Here is a 17,237-nt window from a genome sequence, read left to right as displayed (position 1 = left end):
TTACATTGAAAAACGTCATGGTTACTGGTGTAACCTCCGTTCCCTGATGGAGGGAACGAGACATTGGTGTCGATGTAGTGACACTAGGGGTCAATCTTGAGAGCCCGAGACACCTCTGGTCTTTGATAAAAGGTCAATGAAAATTGGCGAGTGGTATTTGCATGCCACTCCCCCGGACATACGGGTATAAAAGGAGCTGGTAAGCAACCACTCACTCAGGTTTTATGCTGAGGAGCCGATATAAGGTCCGGCCATTTCAGCGGGTAGATCAGCGTTGTAGCAGGAGGGACACATCGTCTCGTTCCCTCCATCAGGGAGCGGAGGTTACACCAGTAACCATGAAGTTCCCTATCTGTCACTCACTTGACGTTGGTGTCGATGTAGTGACACTAGGGGTCCCTATTCAAAACGCCACAAGGCTGAACTGTGTTACGTGAACTGGCAGTGTGTGGTGGGCAGACTTGCTGTGCGCCTTATAGCCAGCACACCAGGTCGACACGTAACCACACAGTTATGAGTGTCGAACGGCCCTTTTTGGGGACAAGTCGACTACCCAAAGATAGAGACAGGCTTAACCCAGTCGTGGCCTCTTTTCCCCTTCTCTTTTTCCACTCCCTAAAAAAGAAGGGGAATTATCCGACTGGTCCGCCAGGTCTAGTCGGGGGGTGTCCCTCCCAAGGGGAAGACACCACGGAGACCACACCTCACCCAAAGAGAGGGGGGGGATATTTAAGTGGAAGAATACGTCACATGGTCTTTCCAACCATGTGGAGATCCTTCAAGGTAGCGGAATTACTACAAACATGGAGACTAGGGCAAAGGGGCTCTGCCCAAGGAAAACACAGTTTGCCAGCAGAGAAACGAACTAGCGGAGGATATATATCGCATGGGGTTAGCCTTACAGGGAACCGCCACATGCGGAGCACCTACCCCAGAACAGGGCTCTTAGTTAGCACGTGTACTGGGCCGGCAGTGAGTCTCTCCGAAAACTCGACTGTCACAGGGCTCAGAGGAAGTCAACCAGGGAACAAAGTTTGTGAACACTACTGGGAATTAACGGCGCACGTCTTCAGCTCAAAAGGAGATGGAAGGTGCTATGTGCAAGCGATACACCCGGCCAGCTATCCCGGGTTTATCCGCTTGTGTTGCGTGCCACTACCTGGGATGAAACCGGTTCCACCCGGAGGTTGTAGAACCTTGCAAAGGTGTTGGGTGTTGCCCAGCCCGCTGCTCTGCAAATGTCTGTTAGAAAGGCACCTCTGGCCAGGGCCCAAGAAGCCGCTACACCACGGGTAGAATGGGCTAGTAGCCCTACCGGGGACGGCATGTTTTGGGCGAGATATGCCGTGGTTATGGCGTCAACGAGCCAGTGGGCAATCCTCTGCTTGGAGACAGCGCTTCCTTTCTGCTGTGCACCAAAGCAGACAAAGAGCTGCTCAGAGACTCTAAAACTCTGTGTGTGATCCAAATAGATGCGTAAAGCGTGCACCGGACACAGCAACGACAGGGCTGGGTCTGCCTCCTCCTGGGGCAGCGCTTGCAGGTTCACCACCTGGTCCCTAAAGGGGTGGTGGGAACCTTGGGCACATAGCCCGGTCGGGGTCTCAGGATCACGTGAGAGTAACCCGGACCGAACTCCAGGCACGTTTCGCTGACAGAGAACGCTTGCAGGTCACCTACCCTCTTGATGGAAGTGAGCGCAGTCAGGAGGGCAGTCTTCAAGGAGAGTGCCTTAAGCTCGGCTGACTGTAAAGGCTCAAAGGGGTCTCTCTGTAGACCCTGAAGAACTACGGAGAGATCCCATGAGGGAACGAGGTGCAGTCTGGAGCGATTCAGCCTCCTGGTGCCTCTTAGGAACCTGATGATCAGGTCGTGCTTCCTTAAGGACCTACCGTCAACTGTGTCATGGTGTGCTGCTATGACGGTAACGTACACCTTCAAGGTGGAGGGGGACAGCCTCCCTTCCAGCCTCTCCTGCAGGAAGGAAAGCACTGATCCGAATGCGCATCTCTGGGGGTCTTCGCATCGGGAAGAACACCACTTAGCGAATAGACGCCACTTAAAGGCATACAGGCGCCTCATAGAGGGGGCCCTAGCCTGAGTGATTGTGTTTACCACCGCGGGTGGTAGTCCGCTTAGGTCTTCCGTGTCCCATCCAGGGACCAGACATGGAGATTCCAGAGGTCTGGGAGCAGGTGCCAGAGGGTGCCCCGTCCCTGAGAGAGAAGGTCCTTCCTCAGGGGAATTTGCCAGGGGGGAGCTGTCGCGAGGAGCATGAGGTCCGAGAACCACGTCTGGGTGGGCCAGTAGGGTGCTACCAGGACGACCTGCTCCTCATCCTCCCTGACCTTACACAGGGTCTGTGCAAGCAGGCTCACTGGGGGAAATGCATATTTGTGTAGGCCAGGGGGCCAGCTGTGTGCCAGCGCGTCTATGCCGAGGGGAGCCTCGGTGAGGGCATACCAGAGCGGGCAGTGGGAGGATTCTTGGGAGGCGAACAGGTCCACCTGTGCCCGTCCGAATCGACTCCAAATCAGCTGGACCACCTGAGGGTGGAGTCTCCACTCTCCCTTGAGGGAAACCTGCCGTGACAGCATGTCCACTGTAGTGTTGAGGTTGCCCAGGATGTGAGTGGCTCGCAGCAACTTGAAGTGCTGCTGACTCTGGAGGCAGTTGATGTGCCAATGCAGTCACGGACCTGTCCAGAGGCCGGCGGCTGCGTGCCCGTTGCAAACAGCACCCCAGCCCATCTTGGAGGTGTCTGTTGTGACCACGACGTGCCTGGAGACCAGTTCTAGAGGAACACCTGCTCGTAGAAACGAGAGGTCGGTCTAAGGGCTGAAAAGACGGTGACAGACCGACATAATGGCCACGCGGTGTGTCCCGTGGCGCCATGCCCGTCTCGGGACTCGAGTCTGGAGCCAGTGCTGAAGCGGCCTCATATGCATCAACCCGAGTGGGGTGGCCACCGTCGAGGATACCATATGCCCCAGGAGCCTCTGAAAAAGTTTCAGTGGAACCGCTGTTCCCTGCTTGAATGCCTTCAAACAGGCCAGCACCGACTGGGTTTGCTCATTCGTAAGGTGCACCATCAAGGAGACTGAGTCCAACTCCAAACCGAGAAAAGAGATGCTCTGAACCGGGAGGAGCTTGCTCTTTTCCCAGTTGACCCAAAGCCCTAGTCGGCTGAGGTATGAGAGCACCAGGTCCCTATGTGTGCATAACACGTCTCGAGAGTGAGCTAGGATTAGACAGTCATCGAGATAGTTGAGAATGCGAATGCCTACCTCCCTTAACGGGGCAAGGGCAGCCTCTGTGATCTTCGTAAAGACGCGAGGAGACAGGGACAGGCCGAAAGGGAGGACTTTGAACTGATACGCCTGACCCTCGAACACGAACCGCAGGAAGGGTCTGTGTCGAGGAAGGATCGAGACGTGAAAGTACGCATCCTTCAGGTCTACCGCCGTAAACCAATCTTGATGCCGGACCCTCGCCAGAATGCGTCTTAGCGTCAGCATCTTGAATGGGAGTCTGTGTAAAGTCCGGTTCAGTACTCACAGGTCCAAGATTGGCCGCAACCCACCGCCTTTTTTCGGTACAATGAAGTGGCTGTAAAACCCTTTCTTCATCTCGGCTGGAGGGACAGGTTCTATCGCGTCCTTCCGTAGGAGGGTAGCGATCTCTGAGCGCAGGGTGGCAGCGTTTTCACCCTTGACCAAGGTGAAGTGAATACCGCTGAACCTGGGCGGGCGCCTGGCGAACCGAATCGCGTAGCCGAGTCGGACGGTCTGGATCAGCCACCGCGACGGATTGGAAAGCGCAAGCCACGCGTCCAAATTCCATGCGAGGGGGACCAAGGGGACAACGTCGTCGGACGTACCGGCAGGTGGGGCCTCGCGGCGGGGAGGAGTGCGAGGTGCCTCAGCACGTCGTGGCCGTGCTGAGTCTAGGGACATCGAAGCACTTACCTGGCTCCTTGTGACCACCCCAGAACAGCCTGGGATGGGGGAGGAAGAGGCCTGTCCTCGTAACCCATGGAGGCTGCCACAGCTGGGCGCTCAGGGGCGGAAAGGGCACGGCTGGAGCGCCAATCCTGCAAGAAAAAGCCCGTGGACGGTAGTCCTGGTGACGACCGTACACACCGGTATGTGACCCAGGGAGGAAGGAAGCCGCTCTTTTGCTGAACTGTTGGGTACCGCAGCCACTTGGGCGTGCGGCGAAATCAAACAAAAAGGCAACAAAAGATTTCCAGCCCTCCCCTTCCTACCAGCTCCACGTGAGTGGGTTCCCTCGTCCCTGGGTTGCCCGTCTCAGGGGCGCTTCGAGGACCTCTGTAGGTTCTTCAGCGTCGGCTGTGAGACGGGTGGCATCGGCTTCCTGAGGTGGGCTCCACGCCGGTGCTGGGTCGAAGGAGCAGGCTGCGGCGGAGCCAGTGCAGTCACTGCAGGGGGACGCCCTGGGTGACAAGTAGATGGGGTGCGGGATCTTGAGCTGCGCCGGGGCAGGTTGTGCCGGATTGCCTCCATCTGCTGCTTCACCGTCGAGAACTGCTGGGCAAAGTCCTCAACGGTGTCACCGAATAGGCCCGCCTGGGAAATGGGGGCAGCAAGTGTCTTGTTGACCTCGCCCATCTCGACCAGGTTGAGCCAAAGGTGGCGCTCCTGGACCACTAGTGTGGCCATCGTCCGCTCGAGAGACCGTGCCGTGACCTTCGTCGCCCAGAGGGCGATGTCGGTCGCCGAGCGCAGTTCCTGCATCAAATCTGGGGTGGAACTACCCTCGTGCAGTTCTTTCAGCACCTTGGCTTGGTGGACCTGCTGGAGAGCCATGGCGTGCAGGGCAGAGGCGGCTTGTCCAGCAGCACTGTAGGCTTTAGCCGTCAGGGACGATGTGAGCCTACAGGGCTTGGACGGGAGCTTAGGGCATCCACGCCAGGTGGTGGCGCTCTGCGGGCATAAGTGCACTGCAAGCGCCTTATCCACCGGGGGAATCGCCGTATAGCCCTTGGCTGCCCCGCCATTGTGGGTAGTGAGAGAGGGGGAACTGCGGAGTCGGGGCCGGGCACTGAAAGGTGCCTCCCACGACTTCGTCAGCTCCTCATGCACTTCCGGGAAGAATGGCACTGGAGCGGGGCGCGGCTGCTTTGTGCGGTGCCACGAGCCCCGAAACCAATCATCAAGCCGCGAGGGTTCAGGGGAGAGTGGAGGGTTCCACTCTAGCCTGACGGTCACGGCCACCCGGGAAAGCATGTCCATAGTTTCAGCATCGGCCTGTGACTGGGCGATCGTCCCCGAAGGGGGAAGCCCAGCTGAGTCTTCTGCATCCAACTGGACAAGCCCGCTCTCCGATGCTGCGCTCGAGAGCTCAATGTGAGGTGAATGAACAGTGATATTCAGCTCAATGAGCATGACCGTTCAGCTCCGAAGAGAAAATCTGAATGAGTGGTTGCATACCAGCTCCTTTTATACCCGTATGTCCGGGGGAGTGGCATGCAAATACCACTCGCCACTTTTCATTGGCCTTTTATCAAAGACCAGAGGTGTCTCAGGCTCCCAAGAATGACCCCTAGTGTCACTACATCGACACCAATGTCGAGTGAGTGACAGATAGGGAACTGAAAGATGTATATTCTGCTGAAATACTTAATTTTTCTGTAACATTAAATTTTCCATGTCTGGACATTTTACCCTGCCTTTGTCACAGCTCAGGATAATCACCAGTTTTACCGCACCTAAAACAAATAAATAAAAAAATAAATAAATAAAAAAAACAACAACTGGGGTGCCAATGAGGTGAGAGGACACAATGCCTCTTATACACCTCCAGTTAAACTACAGTTCCCAACTGCACCTCCTTTTACCTTTTGCTTCTTAAGAGTGAATGGAATGCAAATCCCAAAACTATTAAACACAATAAAATAGTTGCAAGTAACAGAAGAGGCAAACTCAAATGAGACAAACTCATAAATGGCTTAAATTGGAAGAGTCACTTTGGGGAAATTAGGTTAATCTTGCCATTTAAAAAAAGACTCCATCATGTTCCTGTAACAATGGCTGGCACTGGCAATGATGAGGACGATGAAGACGTGATAAAGATGAACCCAAGTGCAATTTATTTACATAAATGATATCCAAAACCTTAAATATAAACGTGAACTAAAGAAAACATAAACATGAACAACTAACATGAACATAAACTTGACCTGACTTGAACTTAGCATGACACGATACCAAACACACAGTACCTAACAAAGGACAACATGAGGGCTTAAATACTTGGACATGGGAGAACATAAACCAATGAACAAACAGAACTCTAAACAAGATAATCAAACAATGAACCAATGAAAACAAGACACATGAACATGGAGGGAAAACAGGACATCACATGACTAGGGAACACATGACATGAAACAGGAACTAGAATATAAAAGACATGATATACATGAACACACACATTAAACATTATATATCCCCCCCACTAGGGGCGGCTCCCCAAAACATGAACAAACACATAACATTACATAGTTCCAAAGTTCTGTAGGGAGCTGGGGGGGGTCTTGAGGCGTGGCCTGGCAAGACAGGGTGTGGGACCAGGGCAGAGTCAATGGAAAGTGGGGCCCTGAGAGGCTCAAAGGGTGGAGCTGTGGAAGGTGGGGTTGTGACAGACTTGAGGGGCGGAGCCATGGAAAGCGGAGCCATGAGAGACTTGAAGGGTGACACCATGGAACTTGGTGCCCAGAGAGTAGCCAAAGACTTGAAGGGCCAGGGTGGAGATGATGGCAGGGAGGACCAAGGTGGTGCTGGATGCTCGGAGGAGCAAGGCAGAGCTGGGGGATCGGAAGACAGAAGTGGAGCCGGTGGGACTGAGGACCAAGGCAGAACCATAGGGAAGGAGGTCCCCGGTGGAGCTGATGGATTGGAGGGATGAGGCGCAGTCAGAGGATCGTAGAGCCAAGGCAGTGCCAGGTGACCAACAGACCAAGAAGGAGCCGGAGGGACGAGGGACCCCGGCAAAGCCGACAGCCTGAAGGACCACAGTGGAGCCGAGGGAACGCAGAGCTGAGGCAATGTCAAGGGACTGACAGGCCAAGGTGGAGTCCAGGGCTCGGAGGGTCCAGGTGGGGTAGGAGGGTTGAAAGTTCCCCTTGCCTGCTCAGGAGAACTAAGGGTGGGTACAAGGGCGGGAACCATCTCCAGGTCCAACTGCTTATATGTGGCCACGACATGGCATGGAACAGACTCAGGCGTGGCTGTGACGTGGCATGGAGCAGGCTCAGGTGTGGCTGTGACATGGCATGGAGCAGGCTCAGGCGTGACTGTGACGTGGCATGGAGCAGGCTCAGGCGTGGCTGTGATGTGGCATGGAGCAGGCTCAGGCGTGGCTGTGATGTGGCATGGAACAGGCTCAGGTGTGGCTGTGACGTGGCATGGAGCAGGCTCAGGCGTGGCTGTGACGTGGCATGGAGCAGGCTGAGGCATTGCTGTGACATGGCATGGAGCAGGGTGAGGCGTTGCTGTGACATGGCATGGAGCAGGCACAGGATCAGGAGCAAACGATGGCGCTAGCTCAGCAACCATGACGAGGAACTCTGACTTGGCGGCCATGACGTGAAACTCTGGCTTGGCGACCATGACGAGGAACTATGGCTTGGCAGCCATGTCGTGCACATCTGGCTCAGCGGCCATGTCGTGGACCTCTGGCTCGGTGGCCAAGTCGTGGACCTCTGGCTCGGAATCTGCCTCCACCACAGTGAATGTGGAACCATTATTCTGCAGGGTGAGGTCAATATATTGAGCCAGGTTGTAGGTACTCTGACCGCCCGGCATCAGAGGAGAGATGGGCTCATTTAATCCAAATCGGAAACAGTCCTTGAGGGCCACCTCATCAAGATGGTGCCGTGGATGGCCACCTCGGTGTGTAGCTCTTCAGTTCTTTTGTTGTTTTTGTTTGTTTGTCCTGTGTTTAGTAATATTTTTCCAGTCAGTTTTACCAGGGACGAACTGCTGAACATTCGGCATCATATACCAGACAACCTTTTTCCGAATTTTGAATATTCAGACGTTTTGCTGGACATTTTAGTTGGAGGCGCGGCTGTGTTGTTTAAACATGCTATGAGATGCAGGCGAGGGAGACAAGCAGGTGCGCTGGTCAGGCTCCATCAGTGCGGCTTTTGAACAACGCTGCCGAGCATTCATCTAGCGAATCTCCGCTCTCTTCCTAACAAAACGGACGAACTACATATCCTCATCCATACAAACAGGGACTTTTCAAACTCTGCTGCCTTGTGCTTCACAGAAACCTGGCTGAGTGAAGCCATTCCAGACAGTGCGTTACATCTGCCGGGCTTTCAGCTGTTCAGAGTGGATCACATCGCGGAGTTAACGGGGAAAATGAGAGGCGGTGGAACATGCTTTTACATCAATGAAAGTTGGTGTACAGCTGTAGCAATGTTAAAGAGGATATGCTGTCCTAATTTGGAAGCGCTCTTTATTAACTGTGAGCCTCCTTTATTCTGGTGAGTGTGTATATCGCGCCAAACGCGTGTGTGAACGCAGCTGACTGATCAAATCACAAACACAGAACAACAATACCCAGACTCAGTTATTATTATTCTTGGGGATTTTTACAAAACAAATCTCACACGTGAACTGCCCAAATAAAAACAGCAAATTACATGCCCCACCAGAGACAGGAACATACTGGGTCATTCTTACACAGCAATAAAGGATGCATATCGCTCTGTCCCTAGAGCAGCTTTGGGACTCTTTGATCACTGTCTTGTTCATCTTCTTCCAACCTACAGGCAGAAATTAAAATCAACCAAGCCAGTAGTAAGAACTGTAAAGAGATGGACCAATGAAGCAGAGCAGGAACTACAAGCCTGCTTCGATTGCACGGATTGGAGTGTTTTTGAGGCTGCAGCCACAGACCTGGACGAGCTCACAGATACTTGTTGCATACTGCATAGCAGAAGAGTATGCATATTCAGACGCAGGAATGGGTCTCCACCATATTTGTAGCATTAACAGGAAAACAGTTCATTATAAAACCCCAATACTCTCAGGAAGTTGACAAACACACTTCTGAGGAGAATTAACCCAGAAGCGGGGATCTTTGAGAAGCAGCAGTCGTAGACTGATGGATAACGGTGATCACAGAGATGGATGAATACCACGACGGAGAAACAACAGGTGAGTTACAATGGAGACAATACCACATACGAAGAGAAGGATAGGAACAATCCAGAGAAAATAATGCGGAGAATAAATCCACTCAATTGACAAGCGATGACCACTGCATCGGAAAGCAGCACTGTCTGTGCTAGTTCTTAGCGAGACTTGACAGAGAATGCCTGTGAGAGGTGAATATTTGTAGCGTCCTTGATTAACTGTGTGATTGTGTGCAGGTGTTCATGATCAGAAGTCTGGAAAGAGAGAGCTGAGTGTGGAAGGAGAGGGAGAGCCCAGCATGGGCGTGACAAATACATTGTTAGGATTTGGAGAGTTAAATAAAGTTGGTCAAAAAGCTAATAGTCTTCACCCTGTTGAAAACAGGTGTTGGGGATAGCAGCTTGTGCAGTAATTCACACCAGTATGTTCAATGAAGAGATGGAGTCAGAGTTGAAGTTTTCAATCAATGAAGAGAGTTTGCTGAAGACAAAGTTCTCAGTGCATCCAGTGGCAGAAGAAATTAGTAATCAAATCAAATCAAATCACTTTATTGTCAGACAGCCATATACACAAGTGCAATGGTGTGTGAAATTCTTGGGTGCAGTTCCGATCAACATAGCAGTCGTGACAGTGATGAGACAGTACCAATTTACAATAACATCAAATTAACACAGAACAATTTAAACATCTGATATACACATAATTACACTCAACAATATACAAATAATAACATACACTGTACAGTATACAATACGCACTATATAGATACACATTATTCAATAAAAAATAAATAAAAAAATATATAAAAAAGTATATATAGTATATATAGAATGTTCAGTATTGTACTGTATTGACATTCAGGCTGTCAGTTGATAGTCAGTCGTTAAGAGAGAATATAATATAATAATAATATAATTTATGACAGTCTGGTTTGAGATATAAGAGTAAGGGTAATAAAGTGCAGTGCTGATGTATTTTGATCGTGGGAGATCAAGAGTTCAGAAGTCTGATTGCTTGGGGGAAGAAGCTGTCATGGAGTTGGCTGGTGCGGGTCCTGATGCTGCGATACCGCCTGCCTGATGGTAGCAGTGAGAACAGCCCATGGCTCGGGTGGCTGGAGTCACTGATGATCCTCCGAGCTTTTTTCACACACCGCCTGGTATATATTTCCTGGAGTGAGGGAAGCTCACCTCCGATGATGTGTCTGGCAGTTCGCACCACCCTTTGCAGTGCTTTGCGGTTGTGGGCGGTGCTATTGCCGTACCAGGCAGAGATGCAGCCAGTCAGGATGCTCTCTACAGTGCAGGTGTAGAACCATGTGAAGATGTGGCGGTTCATTCCAAACTTCCTCAGCCGTCTCAGGAAGAAGAGGCGCTGATGAGCCTTCTTCACAACGGCTTCAGTGTGGATGGACCATGTGAGTTCCTCAGTGATGTGGACACCCAGGAACTTGAAGCTGCTGACTCTCTCCACTGGTGCTCCATTGATGGTGATGGGACTGTGTTCTCTGTCTTTTCTTCTGAAGTCCACCACAAGCTCCTTTGTCTTACTGACGTTGAGGGAGAGGTTGTGCTCCTGACACCAGTGTGTCAGAGTGTGCACCTCCTCTCTGTATGCTGTTTCATCATTGTCAGTGATCAGACCTACCACCGTCGTGTCATCAGCAAACTTAATGGCATTGGAGCTATGTGTTACCACACAGTCATGTGTGTACAAGGAATACAGTAGTGGGCTGAGAACACAGCCCTGTGGGGCTCCAGTGTTGAGGGTTAGTGATGAGGAGATGTTGCTGCCTATTCTAACCACCTGGCGTCTGCTTGACAGGAAGTCCAGGATCCAGCTGCACAGCGAGCTGTTTAAGCCCAGAGCCCAGAGTTTCTCATCTAGCTTGGAGGGCATTATGGTGTTGAATGCTGAGCTGTAGTCTACAAACAGCATTCTCACATAAGTGTTCTTTTTTCCAGGTGGGAGAGAGCAGTGTATTTAGATGCAATGGCATCATCAGTGGAGCGGTTGTTGCGGTAAGCAAACTGCAACGGGTCAAGAGAGAGAGGCAGCACAGAGCAGATGTAATCTCTGATTAGTCTCTCAAAGCATTTGCTGATGATGGGGGTCAGAGCAACAGGACGCCAGTCAATTAAGCAAATTATTTTTGATTGCTTTGGAACAGGCACGATGGTGGATGTTTTAAAGCATGTGGGGACTACAGACAAAGAGAGGGAAAGATTGAAAATGTCCGTAAAAACACCAGCCAGCTGGTTCACGCACGCTCCGATGACGCGGCCCGGAATGCCGTCTGGGCCCGCGGCTTTGCGGATATTCACCCGTCGGAAGGATCGGGTTACATCCTCTACAGAGACGGAGAGTGAACTAACCTCTGTAGCTTCAGCTGCAAGAGCTCTCTCCGCAAGGGTGGTGTTATTTCCCTCAAAACGAGCATAAAAAGTATTTAGCTCATCCGGGAGAGAGGCAGCGGTGTTCGCGGCTGAGTTTTTATTCCCTTTAAAGTCTGTGATGATGTTAATTCCCTGCCACATGCTTCTAGAGTTGGTGGTGTTAAACTGTCCTTCTATCTTGCTCCTGTACTGGCGTTTTGCGGTTCTGATAGTTTTTTGGAGGGCATAACTGGCTTGTTTATGCTCCTCCGCGTTCCCAGAATTAAAAGCGGAGGTCCGCACATTAAGTGCTGCACGGACATCGTTATTTATCCATGGTTTCTGATTCGGATAGATCCGTATTGTTCTGGTCGGAACAACGTCCTCTACGCACTTTCTGATGAAACACATTACGCTATCAGTGTAAAGCTCAATGTCGTCATCAGAGGCGGACCAGAACATCTCCCAGTCCATGTGATCGAAACAGTCTTGTAGCGTAGAATCTGATTGGTCCGACCAGCACTGGATCGTTCTGAGGGTGGGTGCTTCCTGTTTCAGTTTCTGCCTGTAAGCGGGCAGAAGAAGAATAGAAGAGTGGTCCGATTTGCCAAATGGTGGGCGGGGGAGGGATTTGTAGCCATCCCGGAATGGAGAGTAGCAATGGTCCAAAACCCGGTCCCCTCGTGTGTTGAAACTAATGTGCTGGTGGTATTTTGGTGCGACTGATTTTAAACTGGCTTTATTAAAGTCCCCGGTCACAATGAACGCGACCTCAGGGTGCGCGGTTTCCTGCTCACTTATACTCCCATACAGTTCCTTGAGTGCCGGTCTGTGTCGGCTTGTGGGGGAATGTACACAGCTGTGATAATGACCGCTGTGAATTCCCTCAGTAGCCAGAATGGTCGACACAGAATCATGAGAAATTCCAGATCAAGAGAGCAGAAAGACTCAATAGAATGTACGTTCCTCTGATCACACCAGGATTTGTTGATCATAAAACATACACCACCTCCTCTGCTTTTACCTGAGAGGTCTTTCGCTCTGTCCGCTCGGTGCACGGAGAACCCCGCGGGTTCAATGGCTGAATCTGGAATCTCAGCAGACATCCAAGTTTCCGTAAGGCAGATAATGCAGCAGTCCCTCGTCTCTCGTTGGAAAGAGATCCGCGCTTTCAGCTCGCAGAGCTTGTTATCCAGAGACTGAACATTTGCCAGTAGAATAGTGGGTAGCGGGGGTCGATTTGCGCGGCGTCTTACTCTGATGAGAACGCCGGCTCTGTTTCCCCTTTTCCTCCTGCGTTTCCGCGGCCGTGCTGCCCAGACAAAGGGCTCCGCTTGCGTGTTTGTAAACAGTGGGTCGGCATTGAGGAATTTGAAGTCCGGTTTACGGTGTGAAATTGCTGAACCAATGTCCAAAAGTGTTTGTCTGTCGTAGACAATAAGGCAGACAACATCCAATACAAAAAACATAAGAATTGTGAACAAAACAAACAAAACATTACTATGTTGTGTTGGAGCTTGCAACGCAGCAGCCATACTCAGCGCCATCTTGAGTCCAATCCTTAGTACAGCAGTGAGCTCAGAGATCAGGCCTTGAACCTGATCAGAACCGAACTAACAATGCAAAAACGGCTAACAATTATCAAATCAATCAAATCAAATCACTTTATTGTCGCACAGCCATATACACAAGTGCAATGGTGTGTGAAATTCTTGGGTGCAGTTCCGATCAACATAGCAGTCGTGATAGTGATGAGACAGTACCAATTTACAATAACATCAAATTAACACAGAACAATTTAAACATCTGATATACACATAATTACACTCAACAACATACAAATAATAACATACACTGTACAGTATACAATACGCACTATATAGATACACATTATTCAATAAAAATAAAAAATAAAAATATATAAAAAAGTATATATAGTATATATAGAATGTACAGTATTGTACTGTATTGACATTCAGGCTGTCAGTTGATAGTCAGTTGTTAAGAGAGAATATAATATAATAATAATATAATTTATGACAGTCCGGTGTGAGATATAAGAGTAAGGGTAATAAAGTGCAGTGCTGATGTATTTTGATCGTGGGAGATCAAGAGTTCAGAATTCTGATTGCTTGGGGGAAGAAGCTATCATGGAGTCGGCTGGTGCGGGTCCTGATGCTGCGATACCGCCTGCCTGATGGTAGCAGTGAGAACAGCCCATGGCTCGGGTGGCTGGAGTCTCTGATGATCCTCCGAGCTTTTTTCACACACCGCCTTGTATATATTTCCTGGAGGGAGGGAAGCTCACCTCCGATGACGTGTCTTGCAGTTCGCAGCACCCTTTGCAGTGCTTTGTGGTTGTGGGCGGTGCTATTGCCATACCAGGCGGAGATGCAGCCAGTCAGGATGCAAATACAATTATAGGCAAATACAAATTAACTGACGTCATCCTTAAAGGTTTACAGTCTTCTGATAGGTAAATCATACAGATATTTATGGAAACTAACCAAACCTGGTGAACTGTTGATCTACGCTAAAAGCAGTTATTTGGACACAGCATCCCAATTAGCTGGACCCACAAAGTCTAGGTTGGTCAGCAGATATGGGTGCTTTTATACTTGGGGACAGAAGGTGACACCAATCACCTGGCTCCCATCACGCCAACAATTCCTGTAACTGATTTAGAGAAAGACTATAGGAGAAGTGTAGAAAGTAAAAAAGAAAGAAAAAGGAAAGATTGCATTTTCTTAAATGCTTAATGCAATTGAGACCCAGGCTGACCTTATATACTAGAACATAACATACAGATATATCACAGTTCTGTGCTTATGCACACAGTTGTTAGCGCCTGCATAACTGAGTAAAAAGGGTACAGAAGTGATTCCTGACTTACAGGAATAAATCTGAGGAACACTTTTAGCCTAACGGTTACAGAGGTTAAACAGCACCTGTCCCAGGCTGCTTTTACAAGCATGAGGAATGCCAGAATGTATAGTGAGAAGATCTCTCTTTTAAAGATTAATAGAGTTATAATACTGTTTCACAAACCACAGTTAAAATTCTGTAATAAATCATGAATCACTGATACACTTTATGAACTAACTAGGAACTACTGATTATAATATCATGTAATAATACATTTATCACAATTAATAATTTATTGGAAAGGATATGATGAATTTAGGAGGGTGAGGATTCTGAGACCATCCTTCACAGGGAATACAAAACAGTAAAGTTATTTAATTTCAGACTCAAACATGATTTATTAAGTTCCCAGACTGATAAACCAGCATACGTTATAAAGAAGTGGGGCATTGTTTATTGCAGCCCCTTTGGTATTAATAAAATTGTCATATGTTATTAATACAGGCCTTCATATGCATGCAACATTTTTTCATGTCACACATGAAATTTCATGTCACAAAAAATAACTTCTGTCCTTTTCACTTCACAACCATTGTCTATACACAAAATTTCTGAGACTTTTATTTCTTTGGACAGGGATCAAGAGGATTTGCAGTTGTGCTATTTTCAGCAGGACTGATGGTAACCCCAAGCAGTTGTTTGATGAGGTTGTCTGCAGTAGAGGGTATATTGCAGTAGTTGTGACAGCAGCACATGTAGGTGACGTTTTAGCTAACACCCATGTACATAAGTGTTTGATGTGAGCCATAGAGCTCCTGTGCCACACAGCCCTGCCCAGAGAGCACGTGAACTCGATCATAGTATCCCCTGCTGGAGGAGCAGCGCTCATGTGGACTGCACTCAGTGGTGATGTTGAGGCACGGACGGTCTCTGGCCTGCAGGGGGCAGTAGTTACAGAGTGGCTCTACAGTGGACAGAACCACAGCAAGCAACAGGAATTTACCTACGAGAGGAAACCTAGAAGTTTGTGTTTGAAAGAGAAACTGAAAAAAGCTAGACCTGCAGGGGAAACACAAACACTTTAAAAAAGCATTAATCCAAAACTGATATACAAAAACGGTCATAATAGAGTATTAAAGGGTCATGAAATACTACAACACAATTTTTGAAATGTTAACAGGTATACAGGTGCATCTCAATAAATTAGAATGTCGTGGAAAAGTTCATTTATTTCAGTAATTCAACTCAAATTGTGAAACTCATGTATTAAATAAATTCAATACACACAGACTGAGGTAGTTTAAGTATTTGGTTCTTTTAATTGTGATGATTTTGGCTCACATTTAACAAAAACATTTTAAAAAATTAGAATACATCATAAGACCAATAAAAAAAACATTTTTAGTGAATTGTTGGCCTTCTTGAAAGTATGTTCATTGACTGTATATGTACTCAATACTTGGTAGGGGCTCCTTTTGCTTTAATTACTGCCTCAATTCGGTGTGGCATGGAGGTGATCAGTTTGTGGCACTGCTGAGGTGGTATGGAAGCCCAGGTTTCTTTGACAGTGGCCCTCAGCTCATCTGCATTTTTTGGTCTCTTGTTTCTCATTTTCCTCTTGACAATACCCCATAGATTCTCTATTGGGTTCAGGTCTGGTGAGTTTGCTAGCCAGTCAAGCACACCTACACCATGGTCATTTAACCAACTTTTGGTGCTTTTGGCAGTGTGGGCAGGTGCCAAATCCTGCTGGAAAATGAAATCAGCATCTTTAAAAAGCTGGTCAGCAGAAGGAAGCATGAAGTGCTCCAAAATTTCTTGGTAAACAGGTGCAGTGACTTTGGTTTTCAAAAAACACAATGGACCAACACCAGCAGATGACATTGCACCCCAAATCATCACAGACTGTGGAAACTTAATACTGGACTTCAAGCAACTTGGGCTATGAGCTTCTCCACCCTTCCTCCAGACTCTAGGACCTTGGTTTCCAAATGAAATACAAAACTTGCTCTCATCTGAAAAGAGGACTTTGGAACACTGGGCAACAGTCCAGTTCTTCTTCTCCTTAGCCCAGGTAAGATGCCTCTGACGTTGTCTGTGGTTCAGGAGTGGCTTAACAAGAGGTATACGACAACTGTAGCCAAATTCCTTGACATGTCTGTGTGTGGTGGCTCTTGATGCCTTGACCCCAGCCTCAGTCCATTCCTTGTGAAGTTCACCCAAATTCTTGAATCGATTTTGCTGGACAATCATAAGGTTGCGGTTCTCTTGGTTGGTTGTGCATCTTTTTCTTCCACACTTTTTCATTCCACTCAACTTTCTGTTAACATGCTTGGATACAGCACTCTGTGAACAGTCAGCTTCTTTGGCAATGAATGTTTGTGGCTTACCCTCCTTGTGAAGGGTGTCAATGATTGTCTTCTGGAGAACTGTCAGATCAGCAGTCTTCCCCATGATTGTGTAGCCTAGTGAACCAAACTGAGAGACCAATTTGAAGGCTCAGGAAACCTTTGCAGGTGTTTTGAGTTGATTAGCTGATTGGCATGTCACCATATTCTAATTTTTTGAGATAGTGAATTGGTGGGTTTTTGTTAAATGTGAGCCAAAATCATCACAATTAAAAGAACCAAAGACTTAAACTACTTCAGTCTGTGTGCACTGAATTTATTTAATACACGAGTTTCACAATTTGAGTTGAATTACTGAAATAAATGAACTTTTCCACAACATTCTAATTTATTGAGATGCACCTGTATATGTCTTGCACACAAGGGAAGAGAATGTCAACATTCGTTATTTTTTATTTCAAGAGGAAATGGGTTAA

This window comes from Myxocyprinus asiaticus, chromosome 26, assembly GCF_019703515.2.
Source record: "Myxocyprinus asiaticus isolate MX2 ecotype Aquarium Trade chromosome 26, UBuf_Myxa_2, whole genome shotgun sequence".
Taxonomy (NCBI): domain Eukaryota; kingdom Metazoa; phylum Chordata; class Actinopteri; order Cypriniformes; family Catostomidae; genus Myxocyprinus; species Myxocyprinus asiaticus.
Note: the sequence above shows the minus strand (reverse complement) of the source record.